Here is a 23467-nt window from a genome sequence, read left to right as displayed (position 1 = left end):
GTTCCTGTCTTTTTTAATAACAATCCTATTCATTGTGCAGACTTCGTGCTCTACCTGAGGTTCTTCATAGGCTCATGGAATTCACACTCTTGGCTTGAAAGATAAGCAATGACTAAACTTGAAAAACTTTACAAATTAACTTGGATAATGATCCAAAATCCCAATGGAAGTAATAAGAGTAGCGTACAGTATGATAAGAAATCAATCTGATTAAGAGTGCCTTGAAGCAAAGGGATTACCTACAAGGACTGCTCTTTGGCTACGTTTGAATTTATCCGTGAACTTAACACTATTTATTGCATATTTTGTTACAACGATATCATAAGTCTTCCCTTTACTCCATCGAAGAAGTATAAAATATTCAGGAATTAAACTGAGTGATATTAGATTTAAAAAAAAATCCATGAAGGTTGAATGTTTCAAAACACACAAACCTGATAATATTAGAACAAGCTCAGCTTGTAACTAACACAACTCCCCAAATTGTATTTATTAGTCAAGAAAAATTCTGTAATGCGTAGAATTTTAGTAATTAGAGAATTCATGTAATACTTTATTTGTTTTATTCTTTTCACTTACTGCTTTATAATCACATGAATTATTTTGCTAAATGTGCCCTCATTAGATTACTCAAGTATTAACCTGAGCAAATTGTAGAAATAATATGTCTGTGTTTTTACTTTCTACTCTGAAATTATTCTGAAATAGGTTTTAAGGAAATTGAGATTAGTTAATCTATATATATGGTAGAAAGTCACTAAGTACTTATTGGTACTAACTTATTAGTGTTCGAAAATTTTAAAAGTTAGTGTTCAATTTGATCATAAATTGTAAAGTTGTAAGATGGAAAAAGCCTGAATTGTTCTAAACAAAAATTCTGTATTGTTTTAGTATCTTTAAAATATATTGTAACTGATTTCAGAAGATAATAAATTTAGTCTATAAATTGTTGATAGTTATCGACAATTTTAATATCTTTCTCTTAGTGCTGAACTTATTTAGCAATAATGATGTGTAATTAAATTCCAGTGTTATTTGTCATCAACTTTAATTTTGAGCTCCGGTTTTCTTGTGGAGGTTAATATCTTTAAAAACTTTAATTACTTCTACTAAATAAAAAATAAAAAAATGTTAGCGATCATAGTCCTCTCTTCTAAATTTCATTTTGTTGCTCTCTTTCTAATGAAAAAAAGAATAAAAATACACAAATCTTCTGTTAGAAAAATAAATCTGTGATAAAAAGCAAGAAATAAGCTGATTGTTGTGATGAATTCAATTTTATTTTGAATAGAATACAGTTAAATTGAAAATTCTTGCGTTCGAATTATCTTTTTCTTCACTTCATGTATCGTTTTGTGCATTTATTTTGATTTTAATTTTAAAAGAATATTCATGAATATTTGTTGGTCAAAACATAAGTATCATTGTGGATATTTACAATTAATACTTTTCACCTCTTCGTTTTTAGTGGATTAATTATAAAGAAATATTCAAAACTGAAACTGACGGAGTTATTCCAATTATACTCCTTGCAACGTTCAACGAAAAGAAAACGGAGAAGAGAAATGTGGTTGTAGGCGCTCGAGTACGCCTACACCCAAATGCCCAAGTGGGCGCTGTACGAAATAATAGTAGACAAAGAAGAATAGAAAAACTAAAGAGAAATAAAAGAAAAAGGGGAAGGTACTTACCCTTTGCAAGGAGCGATGTGCGTGAGGTATGTTGATGATCTGCCTGAGAAGCGATGAGAGGAAAGGAAGCTGTGGAGCGGAAGCGTGTATATATGTTTATGTAAATGTGTGTGTGTGTGTGTGTTGAGCTCTGAGAAAGGGAGGCAATATTTGGGCTCAGGCTCATAGAAGCGTAGCGGAAGTGGAAATGAGGTAAGCGGAAGAGTAAAGGGGGAATAGTGCAATAAGTGCACTATAAGCGGTGGAATATGCGTGAAGCGATATTCGGGAGAGGCGTTTAGATGCGGATGATGCGTACTGTTAGGTGTCAGCGGAAGTATGAAAGTAATAGCGTACTAAGGGCACTAGATGCAGATGAAAAATGATAGGCGTGAAGTGATGAGTGAAGCGTTGAATATAAGCGTATTAGCACAGAAACACAGAAGCGTAAATAGCGCGGTCCCGCAGAGAACTGTGTAGGCTCGAAAGGTGACCACACGGTCCTAAAGGAAGTAGTGGGGCAAAGGGCTTAGAATAGGAAAAACAAATAAAGGAAATAGAAGTGATAGGTAGTGACGCATTTGGCATAAGAAACGGAAACTAAGATTTTAATATACTGAAAATTATTGAATAAAAAATAAGACTTAGTAATTGGCGATAGTGATAGCAGGAAATTAAGGCGGATGCGTACATTAGTACGCGCGCGGGCGCGAGACTGAGCCGCGGGAGTCGGAAGTTAGTCACGACCGAACATCCCGCCCGCCCTGAAGGCTTGGCTTCAGCGAAGATTGATAAGCGGAATCTCTATTGCGATGGGAGAGGACAGAGCTTGTTTAGCGGTCGGCGGAAAGTGCCGGACGCGGTGGTCACATCAGCCACCCGACAGACGCCATCTCGTCCGGGATGTAAGGCGGTAATGCGGCCGAGCGGCCATTGGCGGGGAGGAGCATTGTCTTCGCGAAGAATGACGACAGTACCCGGCGAGATGGCTGTGGCGGGTAGCAACCATTTCTCACGCTGCTGCAGCGTATGCAGATATTCTTGACTCCAGCGCGTCCAGAAGTCCTGCTGGATACGTTGTGTCAGATTCCACCGAGACAAGCGGTTGAGTGCCAGATGGGTAAGACGGCGCTCAGGCGGAGCGGTTAGGGGGCGGAAAATTAGGAAGTGTCCCGGCGTCAGCGGCTCCGGATCCGCGGAGTCAGAGGAGAGAGCGCAGAGGGGGCGAGAATTAAGGATTGCCTCGACCTCAGTAACCACAGTGAGCAGCTCCTCATACGTTAGCGTTTGCTTCCCAATCACGCGGGAGAGGTGGTGCTTCGCGGATTTAACCGCGGCCTCCCACAATCCGCCAAAGTGAGGACTAGCGGGTGGTATGAAACGCCAATCAATACCACGCGTGGAGGCGGAATCAACAAATAACTGCTGATGGCGGGGGTTGCGTATTAAGCGGCCGAGATCACGGAGCTGGTGATGGGCCCCGACAAAGTTAGTTCCGTTGTCGGAAAACACCGTGGTGGGAAGTCCGCGGCGGGCCGTGAAGCGTCTAAAGGCGGCGAGGAACGCGGATGTTGAGAGCTCCGAAGCGATTTCAAAATGAACGGCCTTGGTGGCGAAACAAATGAACGCCACCAGGTAGCCCTTAGTGGTGACAGCTCCGCGGAGGCGCGCACTGGAGATGGCGAACGGGCCAGCGTAGTCAACCCCGGTCACTGTGAATGCGGATGCGGCGGAGATGCGTTCAGTGGGTAAGTTTCCTAGCGGTTGGATAACAGGGCGCGGTTTGACAGAAAAACAGCGGTTACATTTAGCTAAGCGGTGGCGTACCACGTTTCGTCCATTGACGATCCAGTACTGTCGGCGTAAATAGGAGTGGGTAGCAAGCGCCCCAGCGTGTAGTAAGCGTAAGTGTGCGTCATCCACTATTAACCGCGTGAGATGATGATCCTTAGGTAGTAAGAGCGGGTGGCGAAAACCATAAGGCAGCGTGGAGGCGGATAAGCGCCCGCCTACGCGGAGTATTCCATCCTTGTCCGTGAACAGGTTCAACTGACGCACCAATCGATGACGCGATTGGGGGTCTTGTGCTTCCTTCATTTCGACGGGGAACGCATGAGCTTGGGATAAGCGTACTAGCGCGATGAACGCACTCCGTAATTCCGAAGTGCTAAGCCAACCCTGGCGCGGTGTAGCAGAATTACGACAGTTGAACAAAAAACGAAGGCAGTAGGCGGTAACCCGCTTCAAGCGTAGAAGCGATGAATAGCGCGTGAAAAAGGGCTCCTCTTGAGCGGGGAGCGCAAGCGTGAGCGGGGGGTCGGCGCGTTCTTCCTGCTGAACCAGATCCGAGGGCACGGGATCATTAGAGGTAGGCCAGTTATCAAGGGTCTCGGCGAGCCAGGGTGGCCCGGTCCACCAAAGCGGGTGTGGCTGCAGCTGATGCGGTTGCACGCCTCGTGAAGCGCAGTCAGCGGGATTATCCTCAGAGACCACATGCCTCCAAGCATTAGCGGGGATGAGCTCCTGGATGTCAGCTACGCGATGGCCAACAAAGGTCTTCCATCGATGGCTCTCGCCGCGAATCCAGGCAAGCGTGACGGTGGAGTCAGAAAACGCGATCAGATATGCCCCTAACTGCGGGAGCATGGACGAGGCAATGGAGTGCAGCAATTTAGCTAATAAATGTGCTCCGCACAGCTCCAGCCGCGGCAGCGACATGTTCTTGTTAGGTGCAACTTTCGACTTGGCGGCCACCTGGTGCACTTGGCACTCTCCACGGGGGGAGGTGGTATGCAAGTAGACGACCGCGGCGTATCCATTCTCGGACGCATCGCAAAATCCGACTAAGCGGTGGGTATAATTTGGCGATTCTCTCCAGATGAACCGTTGCAAACGTATCGTCTTAACACCGTTACTTTCGGCGTATCTTCCGCCCCTTACCTCGCGCTGCGCACCATCCGCCAACTCGCGCTCGATGAAGGGGATAAATACCCCCATGCTAAACTCGCGCTCCAAGAAGAAGTGTATGTCGATGACATACTCACTGGAGCAGACTCCGAGGTGACTGCAAAGCATCTGATGGAGCAGGTCCGGCGGCTTCTCATGGCGGGCGGTTCAATCCTTAATTCTCGCCCCCTCTGCGCTCTCTCCTCTGACTCCGCGGATCCGGAGCCGCTGACGCCGGGACACTTCCTAATTTTCCGCCCCCTAACCGCTCCGCCTGAGCGCCGTCTTACCCATCTGGCACTCAACCGCTTGTCTCGGTGGAATCTGACACAACGTATCCAGCAGGACTTCTGGACGCGCTGGAGTCAAGAATATCTGCATACGCTGCAGCAGCGTGAGAAATGGTTGCTACCCGCCACAGCCATCTCGCCGGGTACTGTCGTCATTCTTCGCGAAGACAATGCTCCTCCCCGCCAATGGCCGCTCGGCCGCATTACCGCCTTACATCCCGGACGAGATGGCGTCTGTCGGGTGGCTGATGTGACCACCGCGTCCGGCACTTTCCGCCGACCGCTAAACAAGCTCTGTCCTCTCCCATCGCAATAGAGATTCCGCTTATCAATCTTCGCTGAAGCCAAGCCTTCAGGGCGGGCGGGATGTTCGGTCGTGACTAACTTCCGACTCCCGCGGCTCAGTCTCGCGCCCGCGCGCGTACTAATGTACGCATCCGCCTTAATTTCCTGCTATCACTATCGCCAATTACTAAGTCTTATTTTTTATTCAATAATTTTCAGTATATTAAAATCTTAGTTTCCGTTTCTTATGCCAAATGCGTCACTACCTATCACTTCTATTTCCTTTATTTGTTTTTCCTATTCTAAGCCCTTTGCCCCACTACTTCCTTTAGGACCGTGTGGTCACCTTTCGAGCCTACACAGTTCTCTGCGGGACCGCGCTATTTACGCTTCTGTGTTTCTGTGCTAATACGCTTATATTCAACGCTTCACTCATCACTTCACGCCTATCATTTTTCATCTGCATCTAGTGCCCTTAGTACGCTATTACTTTCATACTTCCGCTGACACCTAACAGTACGCATCATCCGCATCTAAACGCCTCTCCCGAATATCGCTTCACGCATATTCCACCGCTTATAGTGCACTTATTGCACTATTCCCCCTTTACTCTTCCGCTTACCTCATTTCCACTTCCGCTACGCTTCTATGAGCCTGAGCCCAAATATTGCCTCCCTTTCTCAGAGCTCAACACACACACACACACACATTTACATAAACATATATACACGCTTCCGCTCCACAGCTTCCTTTCCTCTCATCGCTTCTCAGGCAGATCATCAACATACCTCACGCACATCGCTCCTTGCAAAGGGTAAGTACCTTCCCCTTTTTCTTTTTTAGGCGCCATAGTGGGTTTTATTAAGCGATGCGGAAGAAGTGGACTGTATATGTGCGAAAATCCGGCCCGGAGGACCAAAATGTAGGCGCTCGAGTACGCCTACACCCAAATGCCCAAGTGGGCGCTGTACGAAATAATAGTAGACAAAGAAGAATAGAAAAACTAAAGAGAAATAAAAGAAAAAGGGGAAGGTACTTACCCTTTGCAAGGAGCGATGTGCGTGAGGTATGTTGATGATCTGCCTGAGAAGCGATGAGAGGAAAGGAAGCTGTGGAGCGGAAGCGTGTATATATGTTTATGTAAATGTGTGTGTGTGTGTGTGTTGAGCTCTGAGAAAGGGAGGCAATATTTGGGCTCAGGCTCATAGAAGCGTAGCGGAAGTGGAAATGAGGTAAGCGGAAGAGTAAAGGGGGAATAGTGCAATAAGTGCACTATAAGCGGTGGAATATGCGTGAAGCGATATTCGGGAGAGGCGTTTCGATGCGGATGATGCGTACTGTTAGGTGTCAGCGGAAGTATGAAAGTAATAGCGTACTAAGGGCACTAGATGCAGATGAAAAATGATAGGCGTGAAGTGATGAGTGAAGCGTTGAATATAAGCGTATTAGCACAGAAACACAGAAGCGTAAATAGCGCGGTCCCGCAGAGAACTGTGTAGGCTCGAAAGGTGACCACACGGTCCTAAAGGAAGTAGTGGGGCAAAGGGCTTAGAATAGGAAAAACAAATAAAGGAAATAGAAGTGATAGGTAGTGACGCATTTGGCATAAGAAACGGAAACTAAGATTTTAATATACTGAAAATTATTGAATAAAAAATAAGACTTAGTAATTGGCGATAGTGATAGCAGGAAATTAAGGCGGATGCGTACATTAGTACGCGCGCGGGCGCGAGACTGAGCCGCGGGAGTCGGAAGTTAGTCACGACCGAACAGTGGTTATATTTTGAAAATAAAAAAGTAAACGAAGGTTTCTAACCTGGGACTTATCCTAGAAAGAAAAACGCTAGGTTAATCAAGGAAGTGAAGGCATGGACGAAAAGGTCACTTAGTGAAGTGGACTTCCTTGTCACGCATCTCCTAGACGGAATTGGCATTCCCTAAGTCTATCTCAAAACAATAGGGGAAGGCAAAGGCTGAGTAATGCCTTGGTTGTAGTTCGACTCCTTTTACACATTCTTTATATGTGATCGGAGGGGTGCTCTCTATGCGGAGCCCGGTTTGTCAGATTCCTCAGACTCTCTGGAGTAGAGGCGATTTTGGCCAGTGAGCAATTGGAAGTTAGCAGCGAAGTATGTAAGAAGTAGGATCTGTATGGAGGTTTGGTTTGGGTAGTAATGGCGAGGAAACCTAGTGGGTAAAAAAGACAAACGCTTAGCTTTGAGTTGGTCATGAATCCAGGCAAGGTTCTGCTGTAGGGAAGTGTTTTAGGTTTTAGCTGGTAAGCCCATAAGTCCGGCATTATAGAGGTAAGCCCCTATAGGCATGTAATCTTTTCTATCTCTTTCTGTATACATATTGTAATAATGCTGAAAAGTTGATTTTTAAATGTTGATTTAAAAATATTTAATAATTAAGTTCAAGAGTAATTTTTTTTTAAACCTAAGAAATATTTATTTATTCTGAAATATATTCCTAAACAAGAAAGTTTGTTATCACGCTGTTCTATAAAACAACCTAAAACTTAATTTCAACATGTACATTCATTTCTAGACAAATTGATAAATAAGGTTTGGTTATATGTCAGTAGGTTCCCGTACTTAAACTGGGACACTCTCTAACCAGTTTTAAAGTCTCATACTCTCATTACAGCTTCCCTCTTGCGTTATAAGTGCTTAAAATAACTCTTCTTTAATCTATTAAACAACAACACACCATGTTCATTATTCCATGGTACGTTATTAGTTCTTTGTTCAAGTTGTCTTCATTGTCACGAGTTACCATTCTCTCTTGGTAAAGTTCAGTAGTTCAATGTTTAAAGTTGGTTCACATTTTACTTGTTTGTTCAGATTATGTGTATAAAGAGTTGCTTTACTTAAAGTATTCAAGTGTTACAGAAATAATGATTATCACATCTTTTTTCCTAGTTTTTAGTTGCTGTAATTTTCATAGCAATCAATAAGCGCAAGAACTTTTATTATTCCACTTAATATTGATTTTTTTTTTACAAATTTCGTTAATTAGTTTGGTAAGTTTGTTCAATGGAATAATAAAAATGAATAAAGATCTCCTTTCCTATTTAATCATTTGATCTATTAAATAATTCATGAAGGTACTTAGAATAATAAAAAATATCTTTAACCATAACCTCAAATAGATTTTGAGGTCAGCATCGTTTTATCATAAGAATCTCTATTATTAATAAATTGAAATTTATAGTTAATTATGCTCTCAAACCATATGGCGTTCTTGCAAATGTTCATTCTTTATAGATTCTCTTTATAAGATACTCTTCCAGATGGGAAGAATTTCAGAGCAACTTGTCCATGTTAGGCAATTTTATAGCTAGCTTATTAAGATTCATATAGAATTTTTTTTTAAACATAACAGCTTGATCTAAGCTAAATTAATAAGTCAGTCTCGTGTTTTTTTTTAACCACTTGAGATGCTTTCAATTTTTAAAAAACTTTTATTTTACTTTTTAAAATGCCACAAGAATGGAAAATGTTGGTTCTTAATCTGCAAACTGTCAAATTTGAATCAGGAAATTGAAACCATCTTGAAGAAAATTCTAAAAATTAAGCAATGTGTGAGAGAACATCACCGACACCTGTCACCTTCTGAAACAAATGTTTAATAGATTTTACTGCACTCTTTGGAGTTCGCCTTTGGACGGCACACAGTTCACATCGTCTGTGTGGTTGGTTATCAATTATATCAATTATACTAGTTGAAGTGCTCGAAACAATTTAAAAAAATTGAAGTTCGATAGAATTAGTGCTTTAGAAAAAAGTGTGTTAATTTAAATCATAGAAGTATAGCGAAAAAACCAGTAAAATATAAAAATTGATTCATTTATTATTCTATTAAACTATAGAAAAATTGGCTAGCAGTGTAGTGGCTGAAAGTGGAGGGGGTCAAGTTAGGGAGCAAGAGAAAGAGTAAGAGAAATTCTTGTTATTATTTATACTTGAAACTAATTCTTAGTTATAGTTTATAGCTAAACTTAGATCTTGCTTAACAACAACTTCTGTTCTAATATACGTATTTACATTAAATAATCGTTTAAATAAAATTCCTTTTGGAAATACTTATTTTATATCTGTTACGAAGTAATATATAGATTCAAATAGAGATGTCTGGAACGAACGAAATGAAATTATTACTCGCTGAACTTAAAAAAGATATTAAAAAAGACATAGAAGAAAATAGGAAAATTACTACAGATAAGATTGACGATGTTTTAAAAACTACTAACGAAAAAATTGAAAAACAAAATAAAAGAATTAATTATATTGAAAGAGAAATTAAAAAGAGAAATATAATTATAAAAGGTTGGAAAGAAACAGAAGGAAATAAAACTTATCAGAAATTAGAAGAAGAAATTATTGAACTGCTAAGAGGGACACTTAAGGTAAACTGCACTCTTGAAAATATTGATTTTATCAAAAGAATTGGAACAAAAAAAAATGAAGAAACTAGGCCTTTGGTGATTGGTTTTACGACATATCGGCTAAAGATGACTGTGCTAAAAAACAGAAGTAAACTGAAAGGTTCCGGTATAGCTATGGATGAAGATTTTCCAATTGAAATATTGCAGAAAAGACGCGAACTATACCCCCAAATGATGGAGGCAAGAAAGGAGGGAAAGTTTGCATACTTGGCTTATGATAAGTTAATAATAAAAGAATTTGGGAAAAATAGGAAAAGATCATTAAGTGAAACTAACTCTCCACCTAAAACATTTGACCGAAAAGAAGAAAGAATTAAATCTATTAAAAAGAAAAATAAAGTTATACCTTCAGGTTCTAAACAATTGGAAATACACACCGGGAAAATTACTTCTTTCATTAACAGAACTAGTTCATTAGAGAGTTTAGAGAAAGATAATCTACCTTCCCCAACTAATGTATAGCAGGAAGAGGAAACTAGGCTGGACTACTGGAAATTCGACTATGGACATGATTTAAGGACGAACTCACATTGCCCAGAAAAGCTGGTCACTGAGGGCAATTTAGACCGAAACCTCCCATTATCGTATACTAATAACGGAAGTATTAAGATCGAAAATAATACTAATGGAAAAATTATTATTGTTAATAATAAAGAAAATACTAATTATAACAATAAAAACAGCAACACTCAAAACAATAATAACAGTAATAACAATAATAATAACAACTGTATTGGTAATAACAGTAATGTTAATGATGATAAAAAAAATAGTGAAAATAAAAAAAGTAAAGAAATTACTAACAACAATGAATATTTACTTCTTAAAAGTATAGCTACTCTTAATGTTAGAACACTAAAATCTGAAGATAGGTTACTAGAATTAGAGAATGCCTTGAGTAAAACTGATATTGACATTTTGGGAATATGTGAAGTTAGAAGAGGATCAGAAAAAATAATTCATAGGAAAAGTGGATATATTTTTCTTCATTATGGTCTCATAAATGGATCTAGAGGAGTAGGATTCCTAATCAGAGAAGGTCTGGCGAGAAATATTGAAGAGTTTTATGGCGTTTCCGACAGAATTGGTGTATTAAAAATTAAACTAAAAAGTAACAGATATTTAACTTTAATTCAAATTTATGCGCCTACGGCCGACCCTGAGGAAGAGGAAGAAAGTGATATCTTTTATGCTGACCTCATTAATACTTTAAATAATATGAAATGCAGTTTTCGAAACACCCTTATTATAATGGGTGATTTTAATAGCCAAGTTGGTAAAAAACAAAGTAATGAAACTGTTGTGGGTAATTATGGTTACGGCGCTAGAAATGAGAGAGGCCAAAAGTTAGTTGATTTTTGTAATGAAAATGGGCTACTTATTATGAACACTTTCTTTAAGAAACGTGCGGGAAAAAAGTGGACATGGCTAAGTCCAAATGGTCTTTATAAAAACGAAATAGATTTTGTATTAACAAAAAGCAAGAGTTTGATAAAAAATGTGTCTGTCACTAATAATTTTAAATATCACACTGACCACCGATTGCTGAAAATTGAATTAAGCAATTCCATTAAGCTGAGACCTAAACCTGTATGGAACAATAGAACTCTGTTAGATCCTGAATATGATTATTCCAACAAATTGGAGGAACTTAAGGAGATAGTATCCAATACAATAATAATTCCTGAAGAGAATGTACAAGACGAATACAATAAAATTGAAAGTATAATTAAAAAAACCTTCTGTAATAAAAATAAAAAGCAACAGGAAAACAGAAAACTATCAGAAAAAACCCAAGACTTGATTAATAAAAGAGAACTTGAAAAACAAAAAACAAGAAAAACTGCAAGACAAAAAATTGAATTTAACACTTCTTGCAAATTAGTAAGGTTCCATATTAGAAAGGATTTAAAAACTTTTAACGATAAACTTATAGAAGATGCCATCTCAAACTCCAACTCTATAAGGAATCTGAGGAAACAACTTGGTAATAAAAGTAATTGGACGATAGGGCTAGCTGATAGAAAAGGACATTTACAAAAGGAAAGAAGAGAAATAGTAAATATTGCATCTAATTATTTTAGAGAACTTTACCAAGATTCAGATCAACCGTTACTTTTAGAATTCTTCAAAGAATCCTCAGATTTAACTGTTCCAGAGTTCACCAATTCAGAAATAGAACTAATATTCAAAAGTTTGAAAAAAAATAAGACCCCCGGCAGTGATGTTATCACAAATGAAATGCTAAAAATGTCTTACTTGCCGGTGAAAGAACTATGGAACAAATTGTTCAATCTTATATTGAAAACAGAAAATATTCCCAATCAGTGGAAGCTTTCAGATATTGTGCTGATCTATAAAAAAGGAGACATTCAAAATATAGAAAATTACCGCCCTATAAGTCTCATATCAACAGTTTGTAAAGTTTTCATGAAACTACTTTATAACAGAATTGCAGAAGATCTAAATAAACATCAATCTCCAGAACAGGCAGGATTTCGACCAGGATTTTCAACCATAGACCATATTCACGTAGTAAATCAAATTATCGAAAAAAGCATAGAATTTCAATTTCCAGTTTACATGGCTTTTGTCGACTATAAGAAAGCTTTCGACTCTCTGAAGCATTCGTTTATGTTCCATGCATTAAAATCTCAAAATATATGCAATAAATATATAAACATTATTAAATCAGTATACAGAGACAGCAAAGCAAGAATAGTGACAGACAGGAAGGGACCTTATTTTAGCATTGAAAGGGGAGTTAAACAAGGAGACCCACTGTCACCTGTTCTGTTTAACTGTGCTCTTGAAGAACTGTTTAGATGTTTAAACTGGAAAGGTTATGGCATCACTGTTGAAGGAAGGAAACTCAGTCACCTCAGATTTGCTGATGATTTAATATTGTTTGCCAATACATGCGAAGATTTAGGAAAAATGCTGATAGAACTAGAGGCAGCTAGCAGAGAGGCAGGACTAGTTATTAACCTTGACAAAACTGTTCTATTTACAAATCCCAATAATAAGACTAAAGATATTTCACTAGACAATGTCAAACTGAAATGGGTTAAAGAAACAGTTTATTTGGGGCAGCTAATTAGTTTTGATGACAGGACCAGCAAAGAAGTAGAAAGACGAATTACGCTTGCCTGGAAAAAATACTGGTCATTGAAATATTTAGTAAAAAATAGAAATATTAATATTAAACAAAGAAGTCAAGTTTTAGAACGATGCGTAATGCCCTGCCTTCTGTATGGTGCCGAAACCTGGTCTTGCACAAAACTAAATCTAAATAGGCTTCAGACTACTCAGAGAGCTATGGAGAGGAGTATGCTAGGAGTTAGTCGGAAGGATAAAGTCAAGAGCACATTTATGAGAGAGCAAACTGGTTTGACGGATATTATAAAAAAGGTGAAGCTGGCAAAGTGGAAATGGGCAGGAAAGCTGATGAGAGTGAAAGATGGTCGTTGGACTACTCGACTTACTAACTGGTCTCTGGAATTCAGGAAAAGAAGGGTCGGCAGACAAAAGAAGAGATGGGCGGATGACATCTTAAAACATGCTGGACCATCATGGACTAGGAAGGCGAAAGACGAAGGATTATGGAGTTTAATGGGAGAGGCCTATGCTCAGTAGTGGGCCTGGTTTCAAGAATTACTCAGTATTATAGTATTCTTTCTTTTTGAAAAGTTATTGTTTTATTTGTTTCATAAAAAACATGTATTATATATATAAAAAAAATGTATTATTCTGAAACCAAATAAATGGCTTTATTATTATTATTATTATTACTGCACTCTTTACTAATCTACAGAACCTTGAATAGTGCTTACTATTTGTGTAAAGAACTCTATTGATCTAAAGAATCAAAGCACAAAGACCATCGATAAATAACGTTAGAAAAATTCTATGCCTAGCAAATCACAAAAGTAGAATTTCTTAAATTCCGTAGCGATAACGTAAATATCTTAAAGCTTCTAACCACCATATAATGTATGTATTTGCATTAAATCAGTTATCTTACAACTACCATCCTTCCACGGTATTTGCGGTAACTATCGTGAGATAATAATAGCCTTATTTTCTTTTTCTGGAAGTTTAAGCATATTTTACAAGATTCAACACATTACTAGCCGCCTCAATTGACTCCCAGACAATTCACACTAACTTCAGCACAGCACAAAGTTAATTTATATTTTACAATAAAGTGAAACTTTAAAATTATTGATATTAATGAAGGTATGGAAATATAGACTTACATATTCAGTCATATGATCTAATACAAACAATTTTTGTAGCAGCTTCTTAACTATTGATTTTTTTCACTTTCTTTTCTTTAAAGACGCGTCAACATCGAACCGAAACTTTTTTGAGTGCCCTGCTGACCTCCGGACAATGTCCTTTCTCTCTCTTGGAGCACACTGTCCATCTCCGTTCTGTAAGAAGCTCCTAGGAAGAGAAAATCTGAGAACCTTCAATTGGATTTGAAGCCTAGATCTCCGAGGGGAAACCAATTTCTATAAAAAAAAAAATACACCTTTAATATATTAAGCTGTATGAGGCTGTGGTCTTTTTACGAAATCTGGCGCAACTGTAGATTCAGTAAAAGAGGAAATAATTTTGAGAGAATTCGAGAAAAAGTGTGCAATGATTGTAAATAATCGAAGACTCAAGTGGATAACGGAGAAAAACACAGTCAGCTGGCCGGCCATAGTGCATGTTCTCTCACTGGTCACTAAATAGAACTTGGACTTTGCCACCCAAGCAAGTTTCAACAACATTCAGCATGTTACTCAGTACATCATTCTAAGTTGGATACTTTAGTTAGTTTATTCATTACTACCCATTTCTTGGATTGTAATATTTACAGTGTGTTTTAATGCAACTTCATTAGCCATATTAATTGTAATTCTATCTTACTTCTATCTTAGCTCTTTCTATAATCTATTCTTATTTAAAATCTTATGCTCGGTATTTAATCTGCTACTTAATGCGTGTAATTGTATCTTCTTCAGCATAACAATCACCCTGTCACACTATTGCACTTCTTAATCACTCACATATCGTCACGAGTCACCTTTACTTGGTAAAGTTCATTGGTTCAATTCAGATCATTTTGTTTGGAGTTTAACATTATAGCCATTCACGCTTTAAAGAGTGAAAGTCTTAGATTTTTACAATATATTAGGATCAAATTAAAATGGTTTAAAATAAGTAGCAACTATTTAAATGCCAAATCGCATCATCATTATAATCACAGCATTACAAGGCTGTGAGTTGTGCTGTAAGTTTACTTTAATCGAACTGATTTCTAGGGAAAGTGAAAGTAAGCTGCTCTGTGAAAAGAAGAAACTATTTGACTAGTAAAGGATCTCAGTCCACAGCGCAAACAAAAAAAAAACAGATGTTTATATATAATAACAAGATAAAAGCTAATACAAAATAATTTATACATGTACTTTTGTTCTGTTGAACAGTCCATCTCCGTAACCTAATTCACATAATATCTCTTGCCCACCATTCAAACCTCTTAAACATAACCAGTAATTAAGAATGTACGTATACTTCTAACACGCCGTAATCGTTATTATTTTCCTTTTCTCACTACAATGCATAGGCTGATTTCTTACCTGGATGGTACACCATATTGATATTACTAGAATAATAATAATATTGATAATGTTTTCGTTTCTCTTTGTAAGAACAAGTGGATTGTACAGGAAAGAAAGAGAATTACCTTCCAATTGTACAAGAAGCTTGATATTCACGTTATCTTAGTTATATTTATCGTTCTGTATCAAATTATAATGGCAAATTTCCCAAAAAAAGATCTATGAAATTTACATATTAATATCCATATATAATTATTAGGCATAAGTAACATAATTTAACATAAAGATTTCAAAGAGGGATGTAGTTTTGGCGAGTTGTTAATGATGGATCATGAGTTTTGGTTAGTTTGTGAAAGAACAATTTACCTACTACTTATTCCAACATTTCGAACTAAATTTAGTTCAAACAAAAAGAGAGATCTGAGCGAAGAGATCGGCCGCCTTGAGCGCCAAAATTTCAGAAGGCGCTAAAATTAGTTCAACTAGTTTTTGAAAATAAGATTATTAAGGTAAAAGATATTTAATTCGGTAGCAATCTTCAAGTTTGATTCGCGGAATGTGGGACTATAAAGGTGATGTACAGAAAAATCCTCATTTACTACAATAGAAACACTATTAAATCAATTTTGTGAAAAAAGTTGCAAACAAACCTGGCAGATCCTCAAATGAGTATCTTCTATGAAAAAAATGTTCATCAGTTTGATCAGTTTATGAAAAATTCACAAAAAAGGGAAAATTCACACTTTAGTGTCAGTACTTTTTTCTCAATCTCTGAGTATCAGCAACTGATTTAAGCCATAATATTATGTAGATTTTAGGGCTATAACTATCATTAAAATGACCCTTTAGAAGTAAACTTAAGTATCGCTTCCCCCCCCAAAATGTCCTTAATCGAATATCCCCTGAAAAGCGTATCAAATAAAAGTTGCAAAATTGAAAGATCACATTATTGTTAAAGTTATTTATGAGAAATTATCAAAAATGAAAAATACATTATTTAAAGTAATAATTTCTGCTAAAATAATTTCATCAGTAACTATCAGTTCTTATGAAGGTAAACAAACAAATGCAAAATTTGTGTACCTTTGCTTTTTTCATATATTTGCTAGAGTGTTCAGATTTATGCACGAAGTTCAGAAAAGCACTCTTTGTTGGACTCAAAAAACTTCAAGATATGTTTTTTTGTTGAATGCTTAATATCGAAATCTTACTCAATCGCAATATTCTCTCAAACAATAAAAGAAAAAGTAAAAAAACTCGAATCTCCAAATTATATCTGAGATTTGACATTTTGATCAGGCAGAGTTAGTTTAAATAAATTTCTGCTGTAGGGATTATAAGAAAAGATAATCAATTCTTGAGTCTTAATTTCCTTAGACGTCCAAGCGACTCTACAGGCTACCTGCGAAAATTCAAAGGAAAGTTAGAGACTGTCTCAATGGGCATTGAGATGAATATTGTCTGGGTATATGGGTACTCCAGACAAACTCGTAAATAGTGCAAAAGCCTGACTAGGAAGTCTTTCCATCGTGCTATAAAGGAATCCAAGCTGAGCCATTTACGGCCTTACTACTCCAACAAAACTTGGAGCGAAAATGTTCATTATTAGCCACTTTCCTACGGTATTACTCTAACATCCGGGACGCCATTTGGGCTGTTGTAGGCTCCTGAAAAAACTAATGCACATTGATTAAACATGTGCATCGCATGGGCCTACTTATAAAGAGGTGGTGTTTTGACAGCAACAATAAATAAAGAAAGATAGAAAAGGCACTACTACTACTATTTTCTGCTACGACTGAGATCATCTATTTGGAGAAGAAAAACTAGTAACTCTGTCCAGGAGTCTTACTTCACTCAAGTAAACAGATAGGATTGTAGAGGCTTTCAGTAAATGCACTTACAACAAACCCAAAGTAACTAAAAAGCCTAACGTAATCTTCAATACCGTCAAAATCTAACCTAAATTATGTACAGTTTGTACAACAGATAAATTATGTTTAGAATACAGACAACAGAATGTCAACAAACAACAAGTTGTCTTAAAAGACATTGGACTCGTGATCTCCTCTAAAGTGAAGAGAGTGACTAATAGTCGTAATATTTTGGAGTTGTTACCTCCTGGATAACATCACCACTCGTTCACTTCTAATGTTCGCTGTTATCGTTACTTATAGCGCCAACGCGCTGATTGTAGCACAAATAAATAATAAAAAAAAATCATCTACACATATTTGTACATTTACAAACTGACTACAGTTGAAGAGTATTCTAGACCAGTGTTTCTACAATACATTTCGACCTCCTGAAAACAATGGTACAAATTGTGTATACATAAAAACATTTAACCCGTGACTAATATATGAATGAATAGCTCACACACGTCATGGAATCCGAGTTACTAAATGTATTGAAGCCTTTACTCGAAGGTCAGAATCTCTTGGATCGGTTACAATTTTAAAGATTACAATAAACGAACAAAAAATCGTGAGAATTAATCGCAAGTGTTAGTCATCCCTTTGTGCGTACGAATGTGAATCACTTTGAGTTTTTACTCATACCGAAAGAAAAATATCCTTGAGGCCCCTATTATAAATAAATCATTTACTAGTTATTTATTGCACCTTTCATCTTTACATACTTATTATGTTTACTAAATGTTAGAATATTTCCAATTTATTGTATTAACTTTAATATGTAATTTCAAATTTAACCAGTAAAAGTAATGTAAGATGAGCAGTAGATAAGTTTAAAATAAAGCAGTATGCAAGACAAGTTGAATGTCAAGGTTAAGAAACTTGATAAATTATTTATGATTTTAGAAGCTAGATATTGCAAATTTTAGTTTCTGACGCTTCCTCGCCATCAGCCATGATACAATCTTTTAAAGTAAAAAATAACATATCTATTGAATAAGAATATTTTCTACCCATATTATTTTAATATTAAGGTAGGCATTTATCTGCATGTTGTATTGAAATGCATAAAGCCTTTTTTTTCACAACAGATGGAATTGAGCTCATATATGGATACTTACGCAATTTTTTCGAATGAAAGAACCAACGCAATAGAGCACTATTGCGTAAGTTTAGAGCATACAGCTATTGACTGTATTTGGATTAAATGTTGAAGTTAGAACGTAAATAAAGTTTAAAAATAACATAAAAAAAAAAGAGTAGCAACACACCATTTCCAAGGTTTCTTTTTTTTAAAAAAATTACCTAAGCTGATGATGCAAAGCAATAATTTAATATCAAATTTAGATTATTGTAAAGTACGATAATTATATCAAAGTATTTCAAATAGTTCACGCTAAATTTATTTACTACTGGTAAGAACCGAGCTTTTAATCAACATTTTGCGCTCAGATTACCTAAATTTAGCAACTAAGAATTAGCATCTATTTGTAGGGAAAATTTTACGCGATGCAATACTTCATCGTGCCCAGAAACTAAACAATTTATGCTCATAATGGTAAACCTAAATTATTTTTTAATGGTTACAATGCATATTTTCTTAAATGACTGCTTTAAACTTACATAAGTAATTAAGAAATCCAACAAAGTGGGTGCCGTGCTACTACGCTCCATATATTTCGCACAAACTTGTTCAAGTTTCCATTCTAATCAGTTTCATATACGGAGTTGCATTGTAGGTATTTTAAAAATTTGAAATATTTTTCTAAAAATAAGTTTTCCACTTTCTTAAAATCGTTTAATAATGTAAGAAATTTTAGCACGCAAATATTTAAAAATATGCCCATTCAAATGCACTATTACCAATTATTAATTAGGAAGTGCAATTATAATTTCATAAATGAACCTGATTGCAATATTTATCTCAAAATTGACCATAAATAGTACACAAAAATCGGTGGAAAACATTTAAGCAACTTTTTTTTACGGTAATTGAAATAGTGATGGTAATAAAGTATAATTTGGATTCTATTGCTGTCTAATTACCTTTAATTGCCAATTCTCAAAATCTATCTTGAAATAATTCATGCGTAAAGCTGACTTATGCTTAGAAAACTATTATTTAATTTGTAAATCGTTCTGAATAAATATTTTGCCGGTGTTAAACAAAATCGCTGAGCTAATATTTCTGCACATATACATGAATTATACAGATAATGGAACAAATAATTCGCCAAAAAATAGTTATTTCATGATGGCTGTAATAATATGCCTGCTGTTTATCCATTGCAGAATATTAATTAGATAAGGTTTTTTTTTAACTGTGTACCAAACAAAATCGAAGAAAAACCATGCATTGTTATATTTGAGTTAAGGAAATAAGTATGAGGCAGATGCGAGAAAGGTCTTTACAATAATATTGATGAGCTTCATGATTGCAAATAAATATTAAGGAGTTGATGGCATTGTGCCAACCTTCTGCCTTATATATCCATCCTTTCTTCATGATAGAGAAAGTACGGGGACAGCTCATACTTAAGAGTAAATCACCCTACTCAATGTGTCTCAACATATTTTGAAACAAGGGCCACACAATCATTTAGTTACTTGCATACTAATCAATACTTAAACATAATTTGTGAGCTATATCATATTCAGCAATCCAAACTGGTAACTTTAACTAGTGATTTCAACAGTCAAAGATTTTTAAAAAGAATATTGTGGAAATCTATTTTGAATTTATAATTTGTGCTTTCTTAGTAAATTATGACCAGTAACTGTTTAGTTTATCTCATTTAAATAATGCCACGGGAAAGAGAAAAGATACTTATCGTTTGATGGATTAAATAGTTGGTATACACACCAATTTTTCGCACTCAGTAGTTCTAAATTCTAAGGACAACGTCGTTTTTGCTGATAAACTGCCTTCAAGTTCTACTAAACAGAATGAAATTTGTACATAAAGCAGCAACACTAAAAAATTTGCTTCTCGAAGGTCAATAACTCAATATGGTTTTTAGAATGAAATGTTATTCGCGATTGTGTGAATGTTCAGAATGAGATTGTGAATTTAGTGTGAAATGGACACGCATCATTCGTAAGATTGAAGGAACGGAACAGTTGTAATTTTAATTTCTTACTAGACATTGTGATTTCCAAAATCTTTATCATTATCTCAGTTTTGAGGTTAATTGTGTAAGATCTGACTAAATAACTTATGTAAACAATTAATATTTAAAGTGGAAACTGAAATCCTTAATCTGAATTATAAGTCCTGGATCTAAGGAAACAATTATTTGTATTCTTTAGTAATTTTCATAAGTGGAGCAATCATTTCATTTCCAGATTGAGTGTTTACTTCTAAATGAGTCCAGGCAGATGTTTACTTATTTTAGTTTTTTCAGTGTTATTAAAATAATGGATATATTTAGTTAGTTTTAATTGCGTTAAGAAAGAATGAAACTCTAGATATGACTGTGACTCAGTGCTTAAGCATGTTTTTACCTGAATTTTTATTATTAAATCCCGGATAACTAGTTATCAGTTATGATGATGTAGCTAAAGATTTAACTCCACAAATTTTTTACAATACCCTGAAGAAGGTAATATATTTACCGAAACGTTGGTATGATATGAAGTAACAAATTTTATTTTTTGAATTTATGACCTCTCCTCAATATTCCCCAAAATCATCAATCAAAAACGGTCGAAAGCCAAAACCATTATTATTATTTTTAAAGAATAAATCTTGTCATATTTTCAATATAAACTTGGTTTAGTTCGAGGTTCTGTGTTTAGCAGATAATATTCATCTTAGCATCTTAAAACGATTTCATAGACTGAACCTAAATCGTATCAAGAAGGTTACTAAAGCCGTTCTTTTAGTCTTAAATCTTTTTTAATATTGCTTAAATAGACGTTTTACCGCACTGAGTCCATTTTGGTATTATCTATAAAGAAAGCCATAAAAAAGTAAAAATTGTATTGTTTCGTTAAAACAACAGTTGTTACTATATATTATCATTTCTATTGTTTTTTGGGTTTCTTTGCAGATTATACTGAAGATGAACCCAGAACGGTCAGAAACGTCTATTTAAAAAAGAATTTGAGAGTGATAGTATGGTTTAATCCTTAACCCAATAATTATTTATTATAGCTGCAGACTAGGACTGGCTTGCACATACTGACTTATCTCTTTTAATCATTTTTTTCTGTTTCATTCCCTACTTGGGTGACTATCATGGTCTATTTCTTATCGTTTGATTTTGCTACTATTCTTATTATCCGTAAATATGTGTATCACCTCCGTCGTATGAATGAAAATAAAATGAAAGTAACTAAAAGAAAACACCAATATCGACGATTTTAAGAATACAGACCGCAGAAATGTATCAATGTATTACTGCGGTTACGCTGAAGGTGAAATAATAAAAAAATGTAGGCACTAAGAACACCCAATAACTTTCAAATCACAGATAATATTTTACTTACATATTTCTTTAATACTGAAAACGTGGTTGGATCCGCAGTGCTTACAGTAAATATCTCAAGCAACTGCCCAGAAAATAGCAAAAAAACAACAACAAATCCCAAAAATCAGCTAGTTTAGCGCGAGACGGAAAAGTAAAGTCAAAATAACAAATTGATTAATCAATTTCCGATGGTGGATGTAAGTCCAAAACTGGTCAGCGATACATTAAACGTATCTGCTAACACAAATAAAATCAAAGCTATTTTTTTAAAATAATTCATTCACTTGAATAGTTGTGCGAAAATCTTGTGTTAATACTAACAATTGTGCTCTAATTTTGCCATATTTTATCATTATTATTTGAAATAATGCGAGCAAAATAATGCTAATAAAAAAAATAAGAATATTGAGTTCAGGGTTGTCGTCCTTGTAACCTAAGGCCACATACATCTCTTAATACTTCCTCACACATTCACTTCAACCAGTCAGTGGTTATTCTTTGAGAACCTGTTTCATTACTTACGTCTTCTTTAAGTAATGTCATAATTATTAATATTTCATATTTGGATACTGTTTTGCAATGGCTACCTTCTGATTTTGAATAATAATGTACACATAAACTTTAATTATCACGAATTAGTTTAAAATAAAAAACAAAATAAACAAGACAATTGAATCAAAAAGAAAACTACAGTCGAAATATTGATTTTAAGTCCTACCTTAACAATGCTATTTAACACAACTCAGTACTTGTAAATACAATAAAAGAGTCTATATAAATGTTGAAGTAAACTCAATAACATACTTCCTTTATCTTCAAGGCAAAGGAGTGGTCTAGTCATTTCAAACAAGGAAACTACAAATTTCTGCTTAATTCCTCTAAACCCAAAATTCTATTTCTTTTCAATAATTTTAAATTTAATTATAACGGAGTACTTTGCTGGCACATCAGTTTTAACGGCTGTTGAATTTTCCACCATAACATTTGCATGTTTATGTTAGTTATAAATTTTCGCTTTTAGTTTTGCTTTTGATTAAAGTTCTTATTTTTGGATAAAATATGATAATTTAATGTTCAAGAGACGTTCTCGTTTACCTTCTTTAAGAAGAGGCCTCACACTTGCCGGCTGATTTGAGCTAATAGATTTTATACTGTTTTATTGTTTATGGATAACTCAACTGTTTTATTATTTTATCAAATTACAAAAATATGAGGATCTTTGTTGTTAATAAGTGCAGCTGAAACTATCTGTTCCTGCATTGAATTCAGCATTGCAATGATTGCGCTAACACTCCTCAAATAAAGTTATCCGAACACTGCAATTTAATAATGCATCATAAGATTTGGGGCGAGTGTTAGTCTAGTGGTCAAGAGCATGGCTTCCTATGTGGGAGGTCCTCAGTTCGAATTCCGCTTATGACTACTACTGCCATCAATTAATTGTCACTAATGATGAAATGATAAAGAATAAACTTATGGATGTTAAGGAATAGGTTTAACCATGGTACATCATAATTCTTTTGAGACATAATAGAGAGGATACACAATAAATGATTGTAAGGATCATATGGCACATTTACATTGAAACAATTATACATTCTGTAATAATTATCAAAATGTTGTAATAGATTTTCTTTATTAAATAACCATTCAATCAACTGTTCGTACATACAATATGTTCCACTTTCACTTTTCATTTATTAAGAATAATTACATTTAAATATACTTTTGTTTCTAATTTATTTAATTACTGGCAAAACAAAACGCATTGTAATTAACTCTCTACTAAGATCTCTAGCTGCTATTTTTACTCTTAAACATTCTTA

General features: G+C 35.7%; 1 protein-coding gene across 1 annotated transcript in view; it reads left to right on the top strand.

Moving 5' to 3' along the window:
- Positions 1-23467, top strand: part of Cht7 (chitinase 7) — a 104918-nt gene that overhangs the window by 68673 nt on the left and 12778 nt on the right. The gene's annotated exons all lie outside the window — the stretch shown is intronic.

The sequence above is a fragment of the Rhodnius prolixus genome, unplaced genomic scaffold, assembly GCF_049639745.1.
Source record: "Rhodnius prolixus isolate KJV_2025 unplaced genomic scaffold, Rpr scaffold_2, whole genome shotgun sequence".
NCBI lineage: Eukaryota > Metazoa > Arthropoda > Insecta > Hemiptera > Reduviidae > Rhodnius > Rhodnius prolixus.
The sequence above is the reverse complement of the archived record's forward strand: the minus strand, read 5'-3'. Positions and strand labels throughout refer to the sequence as shown.